The sequence below is a fragment of the Hyperolius riggenbachi genome, chromosome 7 (assembly GCF_040937935.1).
Source record: "Hyperolius riggenbachi isolate aHypRig1 chromosome 7, aHypRig1.pri, whole genome shotgun sequence".
In the NCBI taxonomy this organism is placed as follows: domain Eukaryota; kingdom Metazoa; phylum Chordata; class Amphibia; order Anura; family Hyperoliidae; genus Hyperolius; species Hyperolius riggenbachi.
This window is the reverse complement of record NC_090652.1, coordinates 110,329,507-110,349,502: the sequence shown is the minus strand read 5'-3', so window position 1 is coordinate 110,349,502 and position 19,996 is coordinate 110,329,507. Positions and strand designations below refer to the sequence as shown.

At 44.0% G+C, this 19,996-nt stretch overlaps 1 long non-coding RNA gene across 1 annotated transcript in view; it reads left to right on the top strand.

Moving 5' to 3' along the window:
• The window catches only part of LOC137525618 (uncharacterized), a 153,089-nt gene that overhangs the window by 52,796 nt on the left and 80,297 nt on the right, over positions 1 to 19,996 (top strand). The window lies entirely within an intron of this gene.

Here is a 19,996-nt window from a genome sequence, read left to right as displayed (position 1 = left end):
GTGGGCAAGTACCTTAACCACTGTACCACAACACTACTAACTGAAGCTAGCCTAGCATTTACCATCTATGCTCAATCCAAGAGAAAAATTAGACAAGACAAATAACATTTATATCACACTTTTCTCCTGGCAGACTCAAAGCACCAGAGCTGCAGCCACTAGGGCATCCTCTATAGGCAGTAGCAGTGTTAGGAAGACTTGCCTAAGGTCTCCTACTGAAAAGGTGCTGGCTTACTGAACAGACAGAGACGAGATTCAAACCCTGGTCGTCTGTGTCAGAGGCAGAGCCCTTAACCATTACACCATCCAGACACTGCTTAAGGATTTGTAGCCATGTAGCATTTATGCTTAATCCATTTATGCTCAAAAATACAAGAGAGAGAGAGAGAGATGAATCTACCTGGCTATCTGGGGTTCTCTTTGGACAACTGTTGAACACAAAAGGCAAGGCCATGCCTGGCTACAAATCCTTAAGCAGTGCCTGGATGGTGTAATGGTTAAGGGCTCTGCCTCTGACACAGGAGACCAGGGTTCAAATCTCGGCTCTGTCTGTTCAGTAAGCCAGCACCTATTCAGTAGGAGACTTTAGGCAAGTCTTCCTAACACTGCTACTGCCTATAGAGCGTGCCCTAGTGGCTGCAGCTCTGGTGCTTTGAGTCCACCAGGAAAAAAAGCGTGATATAAATGTTATTTGTCTTGTCTAATTTTTCTCTTGGAGTGAGCATAAATGGTAAATGCTAGGCCACCTTCAGTTAGTACTGTTGTGGTACAGCAGTTAAGGTACTTGCCTACCACACAGTGAGACCCGGGTTCAATTCCCAGCCAATGTGAGTTGGCTTTTATGCTACAAATCCTTAAAGGGAACCTAAACTGAGAAGGATATGGATTTTTTCTTTTAAATAATACCAGTTGCCTGAATCGCCTGCTGATCCTGTGTCTCTAATACTTTTAGCCACAGCCCCTGAACAAGCATGCAGATCAGGTGCTCTGACTGAAGTCAGACTGGATTAGCTGCATTCTTGTTTCAGGGTGTGATTCAGCCACTATTGCAGTCACAGAGATCAGCTGGCCTGCCAGGCAACTGGTATTGTTTAACAGGAAACATCTATATCACTCTCAGTTAAGGTTCCCTTTAAGCAACCTAATGTTTCTCTTGGATTATAATGTTTCTCTTGGATTCTCTTGGAGCATAAATGGTAAATGCTAGGCTAGCTTCAGTTAGTACTGTTGTGGTACAGCAGTTAAGGTACTTGCCCACCACACAGTGAGACCTGGGTATAATTCCCAGCCATGGTATGTAAACTGGCTTTTGAAATACTATAATTCTCTGGCAGATGAGACCCTCCTCCCTCCGGTAGAAGGTAGGAGGGTAGAAGGTAGTGAGTAATATACAAGAGCCTAATTAAACACTCCCTAGCAGATTGTGTGTATAACTAATTAGTGTAGGCAGATGAGTGAGTAAAAAGGCTCAAGGACCTTGCCTTTTATAAGGGGTGGGGGGGGGGGGCTCCAGGCGTGAGTGCAGTCTGATTGGCAATAATGTGCCTGCTGACTGTGATGTAGAGGGTCAAAGTTCTGCTCCATAGAGCATTATGGGGCAAATCGAACTTCCGAGAAAGTTCGCCTTTGGTAGGCGAACGCGAACCACTGAAGTTCGCCAGGAACCGTTCGCCGGCGAACCGTTCGCGACATCTCTAGTTGCAATGGGGCTCTAGGGCAAAATTAAACTAAAACCACTGATATTAACCTGTGGCAGCCCCTGGACCACTCAACTCTGATTGGTGTGAATGGTTTTCTATAGGGATTGCAGGAGAGCGCGCACGCCGATGCGTGTGCATCTCCGCTTGGATGACGGAGCTCTGCTCCACCTTAAGTCTCCCAGCGGCGATTGCCGTTTGGAGACTGTCAGACACCGAAACCGACGTCTAATAACTATGTACGTCACTGCAATCTAAGGCAGCGCGGTACTGGGGACAGCCGTGTGACACGACTGTCCCCCTGGGGAACACAGGAGCTATACGCTGTGATATGTTTCAGCCTGTCACAGCCGATCGCTGTGATAGGCTGACTGGGGGAGGGAGGGAGGGAAAATTAATAAAAAAATAAGTAAATTTATTTAAAAAAAAGAAGAAAAATATTTACAAAAAAAAAACATTGGAGGATCAATCAGACCCTACCAACAGAGAGCTCTGTTAGTGAGGAGAAAAGTGGGGGGAGGATCACTTGTGTGCTGAGTTGTGCGGCCCTGCAGCGAGGCCTTAAAGCTGCAGTGGCCCATTAAGTAACAAATGGCCTGGTCACTAGGGGGGGTTTAACACCGCGGTCCTCAAGTGGTTGATCTACTGACTGTTGGCACCCCTGCGAGGATGAAGATGGGACACAGACTGACAGTGAACAGGTGGTGGGACTCTACTCTGCTGAAGACTCTGAGGCCCCAGGTCTCCCCATCTCTGTGAATGGTGTATAGTCGATTTGATTTTTCAAACAATACAATCGATGAAAAACATTGATGGAATCTAACCACTTCCAGGTCACTCACAGACAGAAAGTGGCATGTGTGGCCCCGGGTGCCCCTCCCCTCCACCCTCCACTTAGCTCAGGAAACATATATTGCCATTCACCAATTAGTGCTGCATCAGATAGTGCCAGAAATGTGCACAGGAGCAAGCCCAATCCTGCACAGCACTATTTCTGCTACAAGATGTATATCTACTGACTCGTGGCTTAGATGAAGTCACAGAGGATGTAGATATACTGTAGTGGTGGATAAAGTGGTTAAATGGAAATAAATAGGGCAGCCTCCATATTATTCTCACCTCTGGTTCCCTTTAATGTAGCAGTCACATTCTTGTGCCATGCAGAAGTAGAGGAAGAAGGAAGCCCGGAATGTGAGACATATGGAGGCTGACATATTTATTTCCTTTTAAACAATGCACATTGCCTGGCAGTCCTGCTGATCCTCTGTCTCTAATAATTTTAGTGATAGACCCTGAACAAGTATGCAGGTCAGATGTTTCTGACAAAAATCTGACAAGATAAGTAGCATGCTTGTTTCAGGTGTGTTATTTACACCTACTGACCAGAAAGATCAGCTGAGCAGCCATTGGTATTATTTAAAAGGAAACTGGTATTGTTTAACCACTTTGTCCTCCTTGACGTATAAAAACGTCAAGGAGGACAGGCGCGTGCACGCGCACTCCCGGCCGCGGATTCGGTAGCCCAGGAATCAATGTATCGGGCTATGGAGCCCGATCACTGATTCCTCTCCCCCGCTGAAAAAGCGACAGCTTCTCTCGGAAGCTTCGCTTTTTCTGAAGCCATGTCCCTCTAAGCGTACATTGTACGCTTAGAGTGACGTCATGTAAACAAAATCGAGATTGCCATCTTGTGGCCAAAAAGTAAAACTACAAGTAAAAGTAAAAAAACATTACCATACACAAATATTTCCCCAAATAAAACACTTTTATATCCCACCCTCCCAAAAATGCCCACATAAAATGTTTAATAAAAAAAACAAAAAACATTACTATAAAAAAAAACACAAATATTTACCTAAGGGTCTAAACTTTTTAAATATCTATGTAAAGATGAAATATTTCTCTCTATTTTTTTTTTATAAGCTTGTAAATAGTGATGAATGCAAAACAGAAAAAATGCTCTTTTATTTCCAAATAAAATATTGTCGCGATACATTGTGATAGGGACATAATTTAAACGGTGAAATAATCCGGGACAAATGGGCAATTACAATACGTGGGTTTTAATTATGGAGGCATGTATTTTTTAAAACTATAATGGCCGAAAACTGACAATGAATTTTTTCATTTTTTTTCTTATTCTTACTGTTAAAATGCATTTACAGTAAGGTAGCTCTTAGCAAAATGTACCGCCCAAAGAAAGCCTAATTGGTGGCGGAAAAAACAAGATATAGATCAGTTCATTGTGATAAGTAGTGATAAAGTTATAGGCTAATGAATGGGAGGTGAACATTGCTCGGATGCATAAAGTGAAAACGACTGAGAGCTTAAGTGGTTAAAGAGAACCCGAGGTGGGTTTGAAGAATATTATCTGCATACAGAGGCTGGATCTGCCTATACAGCCCAGCCTCTGTTGCTATCCCAAACCCCCCTAAGGTCCCCCTGCACTCTGCAATCCCTCATAAACAGCTTGTCAGAGCTGGCGGTGTTTATCTCTATAGTGTCAGTCTGCTGCTCTCCCCACCTCCTGCAGAACTCCAGTCCCCGCCTGCATCCCTTCCCTCCCTGCTGATTGGAGGGAAGGGACGGGGGCAGGGACCGGAGCTATGCAGGAGGCGGGGGAGCAGCTGAGACTGACACTACAGATATAAACACAGCCTCACAGCACGGCTGTGATTTATGAGGGATTGCAGAGTGCAGGGGGACCTTAGTGGGGTTTGGGATAGCAATAGAGGCTGGGCTGTATAGGCAGATCCAGCCTCTGTATGCAGATAACATTCTTTAACCATTTCCGCCGCCCGGACGTGAAGCTCACGTCCGGGCGGCAGCTCTGTAGCGCTCCCGCGCTTGGGCGCGCTCCCGCCCACGATCGCGGGCGCGCCCCCACATCCCCGCTGTGCCGCCCGGTAGCCCTGGGATCAGTGAAAGGGAACATGGTTCCCGATCACCGATCCCTCTCCCCCGCAGAAAAACCGAAGCGCTCACCTGTGAGGCTTCAGTTCTTCTGCCCGGAGAGAGTTCCGCATCGCCCTTGTACTTCCGCTTAGCAGGAAGTACAAGGATGGAGAAAAAAAATGAAGGTGGCCATCTTGTGGCCAAATAGCAAAACTACAGCTACACATTTTTAACATTACAATTTACATAGACAACAACATTAAAAATTAACTGTTTATGCCCCACACCAAAATATTCCCCAAATAAAAATTTTAATGGAAAAAAAAAAAATTACAATAAAAAAAAAAAAAAAAAGACATAAATAGTTACCAAAGGGTCTGAACTTTTTAAATATGCATTTGAAGGGGGTATACTACAAACATTTTTTAAATTATAGGCTTGTAAATAGCGATGAACGCAAAACGGAAACAATGCACCTTTATTTCCAAATAAAATATTGTCGCCATACATTGTGATAGAGACAAAATTTAAATGGTATAATAACCGAGACATATGTGCAAATAAAATACATAGGTTTTAATTATGGTAGCGTGGATTATTTTAAAGCTATAAAGGCCGAAAACTGAGAAATAATGATTTTTTTCCATTTTTTTCTTATTAATCCTGTTAAAATGCATTTACGGTAAGGTGGCTCTTAGCAAAATTTACCACCCACAGAAAGCCTAATTAGTGGCGGAAAAAACAAGATATAGATCAATAAATTGTGATAAGTAGTGATAAAGTTATTAGCGAATGAATGGGAGGTGAAAATTGCTCCGATGCATAAGGTGGAAAATCCCCGCGGGCTGAAATGGTTAAACACACCTCGGGTTCTCTTTAAAAGGAAACTGGTATTGTTTAAAAGGACATCAATAAGGCAGCCTCCATATGCCTCTTACCTCGGGTCCATTTTAAAAATGTGGATTCCAGCCTAATTGATACACATATGATTGTGGAAGGGGCTAATGATGAGTGAAAATGTCAATATTCTTTTTGCATTAATTTTTGCGAAAATAATGTAAATTCGACTTTCAAGGGAAAATGCCATTGAAAATCATTTTGTAATAAGTATATGATTTTTTTTTTGCATTTTTCACAATTTTTGCACAATTAACTATTTTTCAAATTTTCTCAGGATGAATAATGATTTTTCACATTTTTGTGGTAAAAATAATGAGTTTTCACGAATTTTCACCATATTGCAAAAATACAATGTGTTCTTGTGAAAGTTTTCTCAAAATCGAAAGTGCCATTTTCAACATGAAGATGACTTTGGCAAAAATGTGTGAGCAACACTGGCAGAGGCATTCATGTCATATATTCTTCAAAGCAGGGTGTAATGATCGCTGCTGCAGCAGCTATTACTGGAAGTAGTAGTGCTGCAGCTCAGGCAGTTCTGATCTATTTCCATGCAAGCTGCATAGCTTTGTCTGTCTTTCCCTGCTGTCAGCTTGTGACTGATTATCATTCACCTGTGTGGGAATCTGCATGTCTGCTCCCATTGGATGACCTCAGTATAAAGATCTGCTTCCTGCAGGGTTTCCTTGGGTTTTCATAGCTTCAGCTTAAGCCTGTCTTGCTGTCGCTTTAGCCCCCGATCGTGTTTCTTGTTATAAAGATACTTTGCTGGTCTTTGCATCATATATTGGTTCATTGCCAATATATATGCATACCAGCACGTTTATTATTTTCCTTGTATTTGTGTTACGTTAATACATCAGTGTCGCTGATGTATACGTACACAAACTGTTTATATCCTGTGTGCAGTTAGTCAGCTTTCCAGCACGTTTTGGTAGGTTGCGCGTACCGTGACCACCCGTGCTGAGGTAGTTACCCTGCTCCTGGTTCTGTTTGTGGATTGCGTTCATCTCTGCGAAGAGATAACGAATCCTTCTGAATCCTGTTCTGTTACTGTTTGTGGATTGCGTTCATCTCTGCGAAGAGATAACGAATCCTTCTGAATCCTGTTCTGTTACCGTTTGTGGATTGCGTTCATCTCTGCGAAGAGATAGCGAATCCTTCTGAGTCCTGTCCCCTGTATTACTCCAGTCCTAGTCAGCGTTCCTGCTTATGTCATATATCGGTTCATTGCCGATATATACATATGTTAGTCAGAAGTTACAAATAGTTTCATTGATAGCTGTAATTGTAATACGCTAGGAAAACATACTTATTGTATATTTATCTGTGTTACGTTCATCTATCTTAATCCTGCTATTTTCTGACTGTCCTGTCCTGTCTTTGTGAGGCACGCCATCGCCGCATCGCATTGGCTGCCTCATTCCAGTCTGTCTGGTTTTGGACGCTTGCTGTCGCTAAGTAGCCGCTAGCTAGCAAGCGTTCATTCTGTCTACCTGTTCTGATCTCCTCAGTTCTGGTTTGTGCGCTCAGCGCTACTTTGCGCTGAGACGTTATAACGAAAGCATTGTTTGTGGCTGTCAGATCTGCACCGGCTCTGTGCGCCACAATCTCCTATTGCAGTCAGTCCTCCCCTCCACTATACTAGGGATAGCCTGTTTCCTGGTGCTAGTGTGTGTACCTCCTCCACGCCAGCTCATGCGTTGCATGCTGACTGTGGAGAATACACCACCAAGCCTTACACAGGGCTGTACAAAGGACTCCAGCATATACATTCTGATTGGTAGATGTGTACCTTCTTCAGGCATTAATTACATTTATACAATACCTATAGGAGTTTTGTACATTTCTGACAACTCTTGGGTAAACCATTAAGAATAAGGCAGTCTGCCACCTAGTGGTGAAGTAGCCTTACAGCACACCTCTGCTGAGAACCCCACAAGAGCAAGGCTGCCACTGCCTGTCCTGCAGCAACCTGGGCCTAGGTTGTTTATCACTTACATCTGAATGTGAAGAGCATCTCGCAGCCTAATTGCCCAATATCACTGATTTCCCACGAGAGCAGGAAATTAATAGTGTTGGAGAGCTGCACAGTCTTCTGATTATGTCCACAGACACTAATTGCACAGAGAAGTTGAGGAGGAAAACAGTGTGATGATGACTATTATGGTAAGAGGGAGAATTGATATTGATGACAATCAGATGAAATTCAGGCAAGCGGCACCACAGAACACAGAATCTCATTTCTAAGAGGAAAAGAAAACTAAAGAGTCAAAAACCAAGAACAGAACAAAATATTTCCTCATATTGTAGATAATAAAAAATACCAGGGCAGCTTCTAGGATAATGAATATAATATAGATAATAATATACATTACATCTATAGGGGTGTATTTACAAAAGTACTGTAAAGTGTCTCGTGCACAGTGACAAGGTAGCCAGCATTGCGCAATTAGCGCAACCTATGTTAGGTAATCCTAGCATTTATTTTTGTGAAAATAATGACAAATTAAACTTTCCGAGTGAAAATGCTATTGAAAATAAATTGGTAAAAAGTTTGTGAATTTTCAAATTTTTTGTGAATTCTAGCGCTAAAGATTTTTTTGCATTTTCGCATTAAAATTACAGATATTTTGCATTTTCACCATGTATTTTCGCGAATCTTTTCTCAAAAATATCATTTTCGATGTGAAAATCACGTTGGCGAAAATTTGCAAGCAACACTGCTACCTTACTCTAACAACACTCACATTACCTAGGTAATGAGGGTCATGCTAGTTGCACAATACGAGCTACTCTGTCACTGTATTTAATGTCAAATTTGCTGTGTGCTGTGCTCCTTGCGCTCTGTAACTTTATAGCACTTTTGTGAATACACCCCATAGAGCTTTATATTTACCTTTTTAGTGTGAAATAAGAGATGTAGTCTTAAGATTTCGATCACACGACCTGAAGCAACTGCGGTAATGCAGCCTACAGTATTCTGTTGCTTGGATTCCATACTCCTGCTGTTCAGAGTGCAAGTGGGCAGGCACAGACTTAATCTTCTGGGAATGTTGCAGTCCATAGCAATGGTAGTCTGTCTGTGAAATAAAAATTAGACCAGTTTCAAGGCATATTAAGTGCAGTTTCTGCTTACACAGATTTATGAAAATATTTGTGGCTAAAGTGAAACTTTAAAGATTTTTAATATTAGTTAAAGTTGTTAAATTCGATCAGGTTTTTACTACTGTCTGTGTCCTCATTTTCAATAGTTTACTTAACCTCCCTTACAGAGAGACCTCAAAGAGGAAGTGATCTGTCCTTAACCTTCTTAGCGGTAACCCCGAGCTGAGCTCGGGGTAAGCCGCCGCAGAGGATATCTCAGCCCCTGGTGGGGCGATTCGCCCCATTTAAAGTGCTGTACGCGCAGCTAGCACTTTGCTAGCCGCGCGTACAGCTTGATCGCCTGCACGCAGAGGCGGAAGAGGGCCCCCCCACCAGAGCCCTGTGCTGCCCGGACCAATGACTTCCTGGCAGCGCGTTATATACACTTTCCCCTGTTTGCTATTGATGCCGGCGACAATCGCACTAAAGGGACACATGCGCCCACTAGTGTTGTTTCATGTAGCTACCACTCTGGTAGCTTTACATGAAACAGTACAGTACCAAGCACACAAATTACTAGACTGTGTTCCTTTTTTTCCTTTCTCTGCCTGAAAGAGTTAAACATCAGGCGTGCAAGTGGCAGTTTCTGTCTGGGTTTGGGACAGGGTCAGACTATAGGGTAGTCCTCACTGATAAGGAATTATAGCCATAAAACACTTTCCTGGCAGTAAATGGCTTATGAGAACGGGAAAGCGATAGAAAGTGTTAATCGTTCATAGATTTTAGCTCTGGCATAATTCAATGAATGTATCACTGAGCAAAGACAATGAAGTAGTAAAAACTTAAAAAGTAGATTCAAATAAAAAATAAAACTGTGAGATATCTAAAAAAAAGGGCCATTTTTAGGAGTAGGAGGCTAGATATAATTGTTTATCTCATCAGCTGATTTTCACCTCGGATGTCCTTTAAAGCATGGGTCCCCAACCTGGGGGCCGTGGCCCCCGGGGGGTCCTTGGGCAGATTTCTGGGGGGCCGCGGCTTCTCCCTCTCCCCCCGCGGCCGCCGCTCCTGTTACCTTACGAGCGGGCGGCCGCCTCCTTCCTTATATTCCTCTAGCCGCGGCTCTCCTCTTCACAGCATGTCGTATTACAGCAGCGCTTCCTGCGCGGCTGCTGTAAGGAGCCTAGGGAGCCGGGAGAGCAGTTCCCATGGTAACGGTGATGCGTATCGCCGCTACAGGAAGCCGCTACCCCGCCTCCTTCCCTCCTTACAGCAGCTGCGCAGGAAGCGCTGCTGTAATACGACATGCTGTGAAGAGGAGAGCCGCGGCTGGAGGAATATAAGGAAGGAAGCGGCTGCCCGCTCATAAGGTAACAGGAGCGGCGGCCGCGGACGGGGAGAGGGCACCTCTGCTAGCTACACTGGGGCAGCTATACTGGGGTACCTACTGGCTACACTGGGCTAACTGTACTGGGTTAACTGTACTTGCTACACTGGGATAACTGTACTTGCTATACTGGGCTAACTGTACTTGCTATACTGGGCTAACTGTACTTGCTATACTGTGGTAACTGTACTATCTATTGTGACGATTAATGCCACTACTCAGATGACTGAATATTGGTGATCTGCGGAATAATGGTTTTACAGGACCTTACCACAGGAGTTGGTAAGGAACACTCAGGACACCAACAGAACAGACTAGACACAAGGCCCCCTAGTGGGGCTGGAAGGTACAGACAGATAAATACGGTTCTAACGGTCACCTGTGGAGCAGGTGATTCAGACCTTACTGCAGTCTCAGAGATACAAATAACACAGCTCTAATGGTCATCTGTGGAGCAGGTGATTCAGACCTTACTGCAGTCTCAGAGATACAAATAACACAGCTCTAATGGTCATCTGTGGAGCAGGTGATTCAGACCTTACTGCAGTCTCAGAGATACAAATAACACAGCTCTAATGGTCATCTGTGGAGCAGGTGATTCAGACCTTACTGCAGTCTCAGAGATACAAATAACACGGCTCTAACGGTCACCTGTGGAGCAGGTGATTCAGACCTCACTGCAGTCTTAGCAACAAGTTCCTTCCGTAGTCTGGACTCTCCACGGGGAGGAGTCAGACAGGGAGAGGGAAGGACAGAACGTGAGTGACACCAGAGAGAGGGTGTCACTAACAGATCTGGCGTTCTGTAACGATCGGTGTAACACAGAGAGGGTCTGATTACCGGTGAACTGCAGTATCACCGAGAATGCAGAATATACCCGATTATTGGTGATCTGCAGTATCACCGATAATCAGATATATAAGCTAACCTCTGGACACCTGAGTAACGAGTGTTTGGTGCAACTGTAATGTTTTGAGGGCTGCACCTCAAGAGCAGGTACAGGGCAGCAAGGAGTACTGCACAAGTACTGATTCCTTCCGAAGGCCTAGACTTCCCCGAGGGAGAAGTCAGGCTGAGCGCAGGAAGGACAGAGCGTGAGTGACACCAAAGGTAGTGTCACTAACGGATCTGGGAACTGCCTTTAACAGTAAGGTCAGTTCTCGCGGTCGGGCAAGCCAGGTCGAAAACACATGGACAGATAAAGTACAGATTCAGAAGGCAGAGGCGGAGTCTAAAGTACAGGCAGGGTTCAGCAACAGGGTATCAGATATATCGGGGTACAGAATCAGGAGGCAGATGCAGAGTCTAAGGGTAAGCCGGTGTTCGGCAACAGGGTATCAGAATAGCAAGGTACAGGATCAGAGTTCAGGAGAATAGTCAGGCAGGCAGAAAGTCATAACAGATAATACAGTATAATTTCCTAACGCTAAGGTGTGAGATCCGTGGCCGTCAACACCTTGGGAAACTATGCTAGAACACAGATACAAAGCAATTAGTACTTTAAACTATCAACAGAATCTGGCTAAGTGTGGATCCCCGGCTCCGGCCGGTTCTAGCACACTTTGGGATCTAACTATGGTCTGAGTACTGACACAAGTGTACACGACGACAGACGAAGACAGAGTAACAACTCCATGTTTAAATACTGACAGCAGATTCAAGCAGCCCCGCCCGAGGGGCTGAACCGACCTGCAAGGAAGATTGACAGGTGGAAGTCAGCTGACCACAAAGTCAGCTGATCTGTCTCCTCTGCCCATAAAGGTCCTTTAGCTCCATGTAAAGGTCCTTTTGCTCCATGTGCAGGCGTGTGGACCCAAGCAGCTGCAACAGAGATCCCTGTCCCAGCTGAGTCGGGAAGCGACACCCGGGATGGCTTGGCCAGAAAGGTGACATCAGGTGTGAAAGCAGCTGCGCTGCTTTCCACCACAGAGGTAACGTTTAAGATTGTTACATCTATACTGTGGTAACTGTCCTTGCTATACTGGGCTAACTGTACTTGCTATACTGGGGTAACTATACTAACTATATTGGGGTAACTATACTAACTATATTGGGGTAACTATACTACCTAACTAACTATACTGAGGCAACTATAGTCCTTATACAGGGGCAACTGTGTTAGCTACCTATACTGGGGGCAACTATACCTAGATACCTACTTACCTATATACTACACTCAAAATCAGGGAAAAGAGGGGGGGGCTGCCGCCGCCACCACTAACCACGCCCCCCCACTAACCACGCCCCCTCCCAGGGGGGCCCAGAGAAAAGTTTGGTCGGGATAGTGGGCCCCGGGCTTAAAAAGGTTGGGGACCCCTGCTTTAAAGCACCAATATCACGAAAAATTGTAAAATTTAAAATGCATGTGTATCCATATTTATAAAATGTACATTTGTTCCAGAATAAATGCACTATATATTTATTTTTTCGGATGTTGCTCTCACTAACAAAAAGTTGCAAGTTTCTGACAGGTTTTGGACTAGTTACTCTCCTCATAGAAGATTCTCAAGGTTTTCTTTATTTGAAAAAATGTATAGTGAATGGCAGTTGCTCAGTCCAACTATAAGGGTATGGAGCCATGTTCTACAATGTATCTGTATTAATGTACCTGCACTATTCACTCCAGTTAGTATATGGAAGCAAAGGATAAAGAATAAGTTACAATGCAGTGTATAGTAATGAAAACTTATATTCTTTTGCCTTTCAAGATGTACAGAGTAACCAGCATGCTCATGGTGAACCAGAACTCATTGGAGTGTGTGAGGGGCTACAATGGTCCTAAAAGCCCCCTTACTAAAATGCTATGGAAAACAAGAGTTTGCTTTCTTAAAACAGAAAGAATTTGCGATAATTCAGGTTGGAGTGAGCTTGAGATGTCTCCCAGTGCATCACTGCTGAATATATGCAAATTAACCATTGTTGCCCTTAGAAGCTAAACACACCTCCAGAACCGCTGGAACGCAATGATGTGTCAGCTTGTTAATTTGTACAGAGCCATAATAATCCAACATGCATACAGACTGTTTCGGATTGTTTGATCCTCATCAGTGCATGGCATGTATTAATTTGGCTCTATGGAGTAGGGCTTGTAACACTGAGAGGTACATATTAACCAGCAAGCTCATGGTGAACCACAACTCATTGGAGTGTGTGAGGGGCTACAATGGTCCTAAAAGCCCCCTTACTAAAATGCTATGGAAAACAAACGTTTGCTTTCTTAAAACAGAAAGAATTTGCGATAATTCAGGTTTCAAAATGTGATTAAGGCTAATTTAGGGGAGTAATCTGAACCCCACAGGTGTGCTAGTGAAGTGTAATTACAGGTTTGTGGCTGCATGAACAAATTAGATTAATGCATCACAGATTATTTAAATAGGAGGAGTTGCCGGGGGCAACAGTAAGTGAGAGCTGTGTTTTGCCAGTGGCTGCTGTGAAGAGCTGGAGAATCTGGTGGCCTGGTGACTGCATAGGATTGCAGAATACATCTCTGAGGAGCCTGAGAGGAACTTGTGGCACACAGAGGGGACTTTACTACAGCACCTAAGGACATTTTTGCAGTGAATTATCTTCTGGGGGTATCCTGTCTGTGCGGTGTGGCTGTTGAAAGACCTGTGGTTCCAGAAGGAAGCACTGAAAGCTGCTCAAAGTACCCAAAGGAACTGTAAGAGCAGCGTCGCTGCATCATAGTGCATACCAGTGACATTTTATATATTACAGTACATTGCCAGAGACAAACTTCGCTTCGCTTGGAACTACAAATAGGGAAGCCTTGTGTAAAGGGGGGCTTCTCCCTCTCCCCCCGCGGCCGCCGCTCCTGTTACCTTACGAGCGGGCGGCCGCCTCCTTCCTTATATTCCTCTAGCCGCGGCTCTCCTCTTCACAGCATGTCGTATTACAGCAGCGCTTCCTGCGCGGCTGCTGTAAGGAGCCTAGGGAGCCGGGAGAGCAGTTCCCATGGTAACGGTGATGCGTATCGCCGCTACAGGAAGCCGCTACCCCGCCTCCTTCCCTCCTTACAGCAGCTGCGCAGGAAGCGCTGCTGTAATACGACATGCTGTGAAGAGGAGAGCCGCGGCTGGAGGAATATAAGGAAGGAAGCGGCTGCCCGCTCATAAGGTAACAGGAGCGGCGGCCGCGGACGGGGAGAGGGCACCTCTGCTAGCTACACTGGGGCAGCTATACTGGGGTACCTACTGGCTACACTGGGCTAACTGTACTGGGTTAACTGTACTTGCTACACTGGGATAACTGTACTTGCTATACTGGGCTAACTGTACTTGCTATACTGTGGTAACTGTACTTGCTATACTGTGGTAACTGTACTATCTATTGTGACGATTAATGCCACTACTCAGATGACTGAATATTGGTGATCTGCGGAATAATGGTTTTACAGGACCTTACCACAGGAGTTGGTAAGGAACACTCAGGACACCAACAGAACAGACTAGACACAAGGCCCCCTAGTGGGGCTGGAAGGTACAGACAGATAAATACGGTTCTAACGGTCACCTGTGGAGCAGGTGATTCAGACCTTACTGCAGTCTCAGAGATACAAATAACACAGCTCTAATGGTCATCTGTGGAGCAGGTGATTCAGACCTTACTGCAGTCTCAGAGATACAAATAACACAGCTCTAATGGTCATCTGTGGAGCAGGTGATTCAGACCTTACTGCAGTCTCAGAGATACAAATAACACAGCTCTAATGGTCATCTGTGGAGCAGGTGATTCAGACCTTACTGCAGTCTCAGAGATACAAATAACACGGCTCTAACGGTCACCTGTGGAGCAGGTGATTCAGACCTTACTGCAGTCTTAGCAACAAGTTCCTTCCGTAGTCTGGACTCTCCACGGGGAGGAGTCAGACAGGGAGAGGGAAGGACAGAACGTGAGTGACACCAGAGAGAGGGTGTCACTAACAGATCTGGCGTTCTGTAACGATTGGTGTAACACAGAGAGGGTCTGATTACCGGTGAACTGCAGTATCACCGAGAATGCAGAATATACCCGATTATTGGTGATCTGCAGTATCACCGATAATCAGATATATAAGCTAACCTCTGGACACCTGAGTAACGAGTGTTTGGTGCAACTGTAATGTTTTGAGGGCTGCACCTCAAGAGCAGGTACAGGGCAGCAAGGAGTACTGCACAAGTACTGATTCCTTCCGAAGGCCTAGACTTCGCCGAGGGAGAAGTCAGGCTGAGCGCAGGAAGGACAGAGCGTGAGTGACACCAAAGGTAGTGTCACTAACGGATCTGGGAACTGCCTTTAACAGTAAGGTCAGTTCTCGCGGTCGGGCAGGCCAGGTCGAAAACACATGGACAGATAAAGTACAGATTCAGAAGGCAGAGGCGGAGTCTAAAGTACAGGCAGGGTTCAGCAACAGGGTATCAGATATATCGGGGTACAGAATCAGGAGGCAGATGCAGAGTCTAAGGGTAAGCCGGTGTTCGGCAACAGGGTATCAGAATAGCAAGGTACAGGATCAGAGTTCAGGAGAATAGTCAGGCAGGCAGAAAGTCATAACAGATAATACAGTATAATTTCCTAACGCTAAGGTGTGAGATCCGTGGCCGTCAACACCTTGGGAAACTATGCTAGAACACAGATACAAAGCAATTAGTACTTTAAACTATCAACAGAATCTGGCTAAGTGTGGATCCCCGGCTCCGGCCGGTTCTAGCACACTTTGGGATCTAACTATGGTCTGAGTACTGACACAAGTGTACACGACGACAGACGAAGACAGAGTAACAACTCCATGTTTAAATACTGACAGCAGATTCAAGCAGCCCCGCCCGAGGGGCTGAACCGACCTGCAAGGAAGATTGACAGGTGGAAGTCAGCTGACCACAAAGTCAGCTGATCTGTCTCCTCTGCCCATAAAGGTCCTTTAGCTCCATGTAAAGGTCCTTTTGCTCCATGTGCAGGCGTGTGGACCCAAGCTGCTGCAACAGAGATCCCTGTCCCAGCTGAGTCGGGAAGCGACACCCGGGATGGCTTGGCCAGAAAGGTGACATCAGGTGTGAAAGCAGCTGTGCTGCTTTCCACCACAGAGGTAACGTTTAAGATTGTTACATCTATACTGTGGTAACTGTACGTGCTATACTGGGCTAACTGTACTTGCTATACTGGGGTAACTATACTAACTATATTGGGGTAACTATACTAACTATATTGGGGTAACTATACTACCTAACTAACTATACTGAGGCAACTATAGTCCTTATACAGGGGCAACTGTGTTAGCTACCTATACTGGGGGCAACTATACCTAGATACCTACTTACCTATATACTACACTCAAAATCAGGGAAAAGAGGGGGGGGGCTGCCGCCGCCACTAACCACGCCCCCCCCCCCCACTAACCACGCCCCCCTCCCGGGGGGGGGGGCAGAGAAAAGTTTGGTCGGGATAGTGGGCCCCGGGCTTAAAAAGGTTGGGGACCCCTGCTTTAAAGCACCAATATCACAAAAAATTGTAAAATTTAAAATGCATGTGTATCCATATTTATAAAATGTACATTTGTTCCAGAATAAATGCACTATATATTTATTTTTTCGGATGTTGCTCTCACTAACAAAAAGTTGCAAGTTTCTGACAGGTTTTGGACTAGTTACTCTCCTCATAGAAGATTCTCAAGGTTTTCTTTATTTGAAAAAATGTATAGTGAATGGCAGTTGCTCAGTCCAACTATAAGGGTATGGAGCCATGTTCTACAATGTATCTGTATTAATGTACCTGCACTATTCACTCCAGTTAGTATATGGAAGCAAAGGATAAAGAATAAGTTACAATGCAGTGTATAGTAATGAAAACTTATATTCTTTTGCCTTTCAAGATGTACAGACTAACCAGCATGCTCATGGCGAACCAGAACTCATTGGAGTGTGTGAGGGGCTACAATGGTCCTAAAAGCCCCCTTACTAAAATGCTATGGAAAACAAGAGTTTGCTTTCTTAAAACAGAAAGAATTTGCGATAATTCAGGTTGGAGTGAGCTTGAGATGTCTCCCAGTGCATCACTGCTGAATATATGCAAATTAACCATTGTTGCCCTTAGAAGCTAAACACACCTCCAGAACCGCTGGAACGCAATGATGTGTCAGCTTGTTAATTTGTACAGAGCCATAATAATCCAACATGCATACAGACTGTTTCGGATTGTTTGATCCTCATCAGTGCATGGCATGGATTAATTTGGCTCTATGGAGTAGGGCTTGTAACACTGAGAGGTACATATTAACCAGCAAGCTCATGGTGAACCACAACTCATTGGAGTGTGTGAGGGGCTACAATGGTCCTAAAAGCCCCCTTACTAAAATGCTATGGAAAACAAACGTTTGCTTTCTTAAAACAGAAAGAATTTGCGATAATTCAGGTTTCAAAATGTGATTAAGGCTAATTTAGGGGAGTAATCTGAACCCCACAGGTGTGCTAGTGAAGTGTAATTACAGGTTTGTGGCTGCATGAACAAATTAGATTAATGCATCACAGATTATTTAAATAGGAGGAGTTGCCGGGGGCAACAGTAAGTGAGAGCTGTGTTTTGCCAGTGGCTGCTGTGAAGAGCTGGAGAATCTGGTGGCCTGGTGACTGCATAGGATTGCAGAATACATCTCTGAGGAGCCTGAGAGGAACTTGTGGCACACAGAGGGGACTTTACTACAGCACCTAAGGACATTTTTGCAGTGAATTATCTTCTGGGGGTATCCTGTCTGTGCGGTGTGGCTGTTGAAAGACCTGTGGTTCCAGAAGGAAGCACTGAAAGCTGCTCAAAGTACCCAAAGGAACTGTAAGAGCAGCGTCGCTGCATCATAGTGCATACCAGTGACATTTTATATATTACAGTACATTGCCAGAGACAAACTTCGCTTCGCTTGGAACTACAAATAGGGAAGCCTTGTGTAAAGAGACGGACATATTACCTGTGGAGTACAAGACGGACATATTACCTGTGGATTACAAATAGTATTGCGCAATACTTAACTATTTGACATTCCTGGACGTGAAACTCACGTCCAGGAAGCCATGTGCGCTCCTGCGCGTTCCCGCGGCCGATTGCGCGCGTGCACGTGCGCTCCCGGCCCGCGGTTTGTTAGCCAGCGAATCAGTGAATCGGGCAACGGTGCCCAATCACTGATTCCTCTCCCCCGCAGAAAAAGCGACAGCTTCTCTCGGAAGCCTAGATTTTTCTGCTTCCTATTTCCCCTACGTCGCTCTAAGCGTACGTGTTACGCTTAGAGTGACGTCACTGTAAACAAACTCATGGCTGCCATCTTGTGTCCAAAAAGTAAACTACAGCTAAATGTTAAATAAAAATAAAAATACACATATTTACTTAAAAAAAATACAATTTAAATCCCCCCCCCCCCCCAAAAAAAAAATACCCACATAAAATGTTTAATTGAAAAAAAAACAAAAACATTACAATTTAAAAAAAAAAAAACACACAAATATTTACCTAAGGGTCTAAACTTTTTAAATATCTATGTAAAGATGAAATATTTCATTTTTTTTTATTATAAGCTTGTAAATAGTGATGAATGCAAAACGGAAAAAATGCACGTTTATTTCCAAATAAAATATTGTCGCCATACATTATGATAGGGACATAATTTAAAGGGTGTAATAACCGGGACAAATGGGCATATACAATACGTGAGTTTTAATTATGAAGGCATGTTTTATTTTAAAACTATAATTGCAGAAAAGTGAGAAATAATGATTTTTTGCCGTTTTTTTCTTATTCTTCCTTTTAAAATGCATTTACAGTAAAGTGGCTCTTAGTAAAATGTACCCCCCAAAGAAAGCCTAATTGGTGGTGGAAAAAACAAGATATAGATCAGTTCATTGTGATAAGTAGTAATAAAGTTATAGGCTAATGAATGGGAGGTGAACATTGCTCGGATGCATAAAGTGAAAAACGACTGAATGCGAACTGGTTAAGGGTGCACCCCGAAGACAAGGACCACGCAGGAACATTCAGGTGCAGCCAGGCTGCTTCGTGGACTAGGGGAGGATATTTAGTAAGAGCTAGTTGTTTTAGGTTAGACAGTATTACTGTCACTGTATGATTTATTCCTTTGTTATCTGACAGTTTATAAATGCCCAGCTATTTATTCTTTATTACTATTCAGTAAACTTTACTGCTGGGTAAGAACCGTTGTCTGTGTGGCATCGTGTACCCTCTGTATCTGTGGGCCCACCCCTTGGGTCATCTTACATTACTGCCAAAATAGTGTGCAACTGAGCAGGGAGGATCTTTGTGTAGATCCTTTCCAAGAAATGCTGCTGTAAAGAATGAAGGTAACACTGAGAATCCCCCATGAAGAGATGGGCTAGTCCAAAACCTGTCAGATTTTTAAGATTTTTACTGCCTACTGTAAGCAACAGCAACATAGGAAAAAGGTAATTCATAGTTCATTTTACTCTGAGAGAAATGTACTTCTTACAAGTATGTATACACATGTATTTTATATTTTTAGTGATAGTGGTCCTTTAACGAAAGTCCACAGAATAGAAGTTGAGGGTAAATCACCAATGAAGTTACTTTGTCGGGTTATTACTGTGAAAAGTAATGCTTCCCTTCCCTGTCAGGAAATTTCCCCTAACTTCCTGTGAGAAAAAAACCTTTCATTTTCAGGTCTGAGTGTCTGTGTGGGTTTCCTCTGGGCACTCCAGTTTCCTCCCACATCCCAAAAACATTCAGATAAGTTAATTGGCTTCCCCCTAAATTAGCCCTAGACTACGATACATACACTGCATGATACATACATAGACATATGATTATGGTACGGATTAGATTGTGAGCTCCTCAGTGGGACAGTTAAGTGACAAGATAATATCCTCTGTACAGCACTGCTGAAGATGTTGGCGCTATATAAATACTAAATAGTAATAATAACATAATGACTATTTCTTCAGTATTAATCGTTTATCTAAAGGGAATTTAAACTTTTGTTTAAAAAAATGTAAATGTAAATCAGTGTACCGTAACTGTTTTGTAAGTGATTATTAAAAAAAAA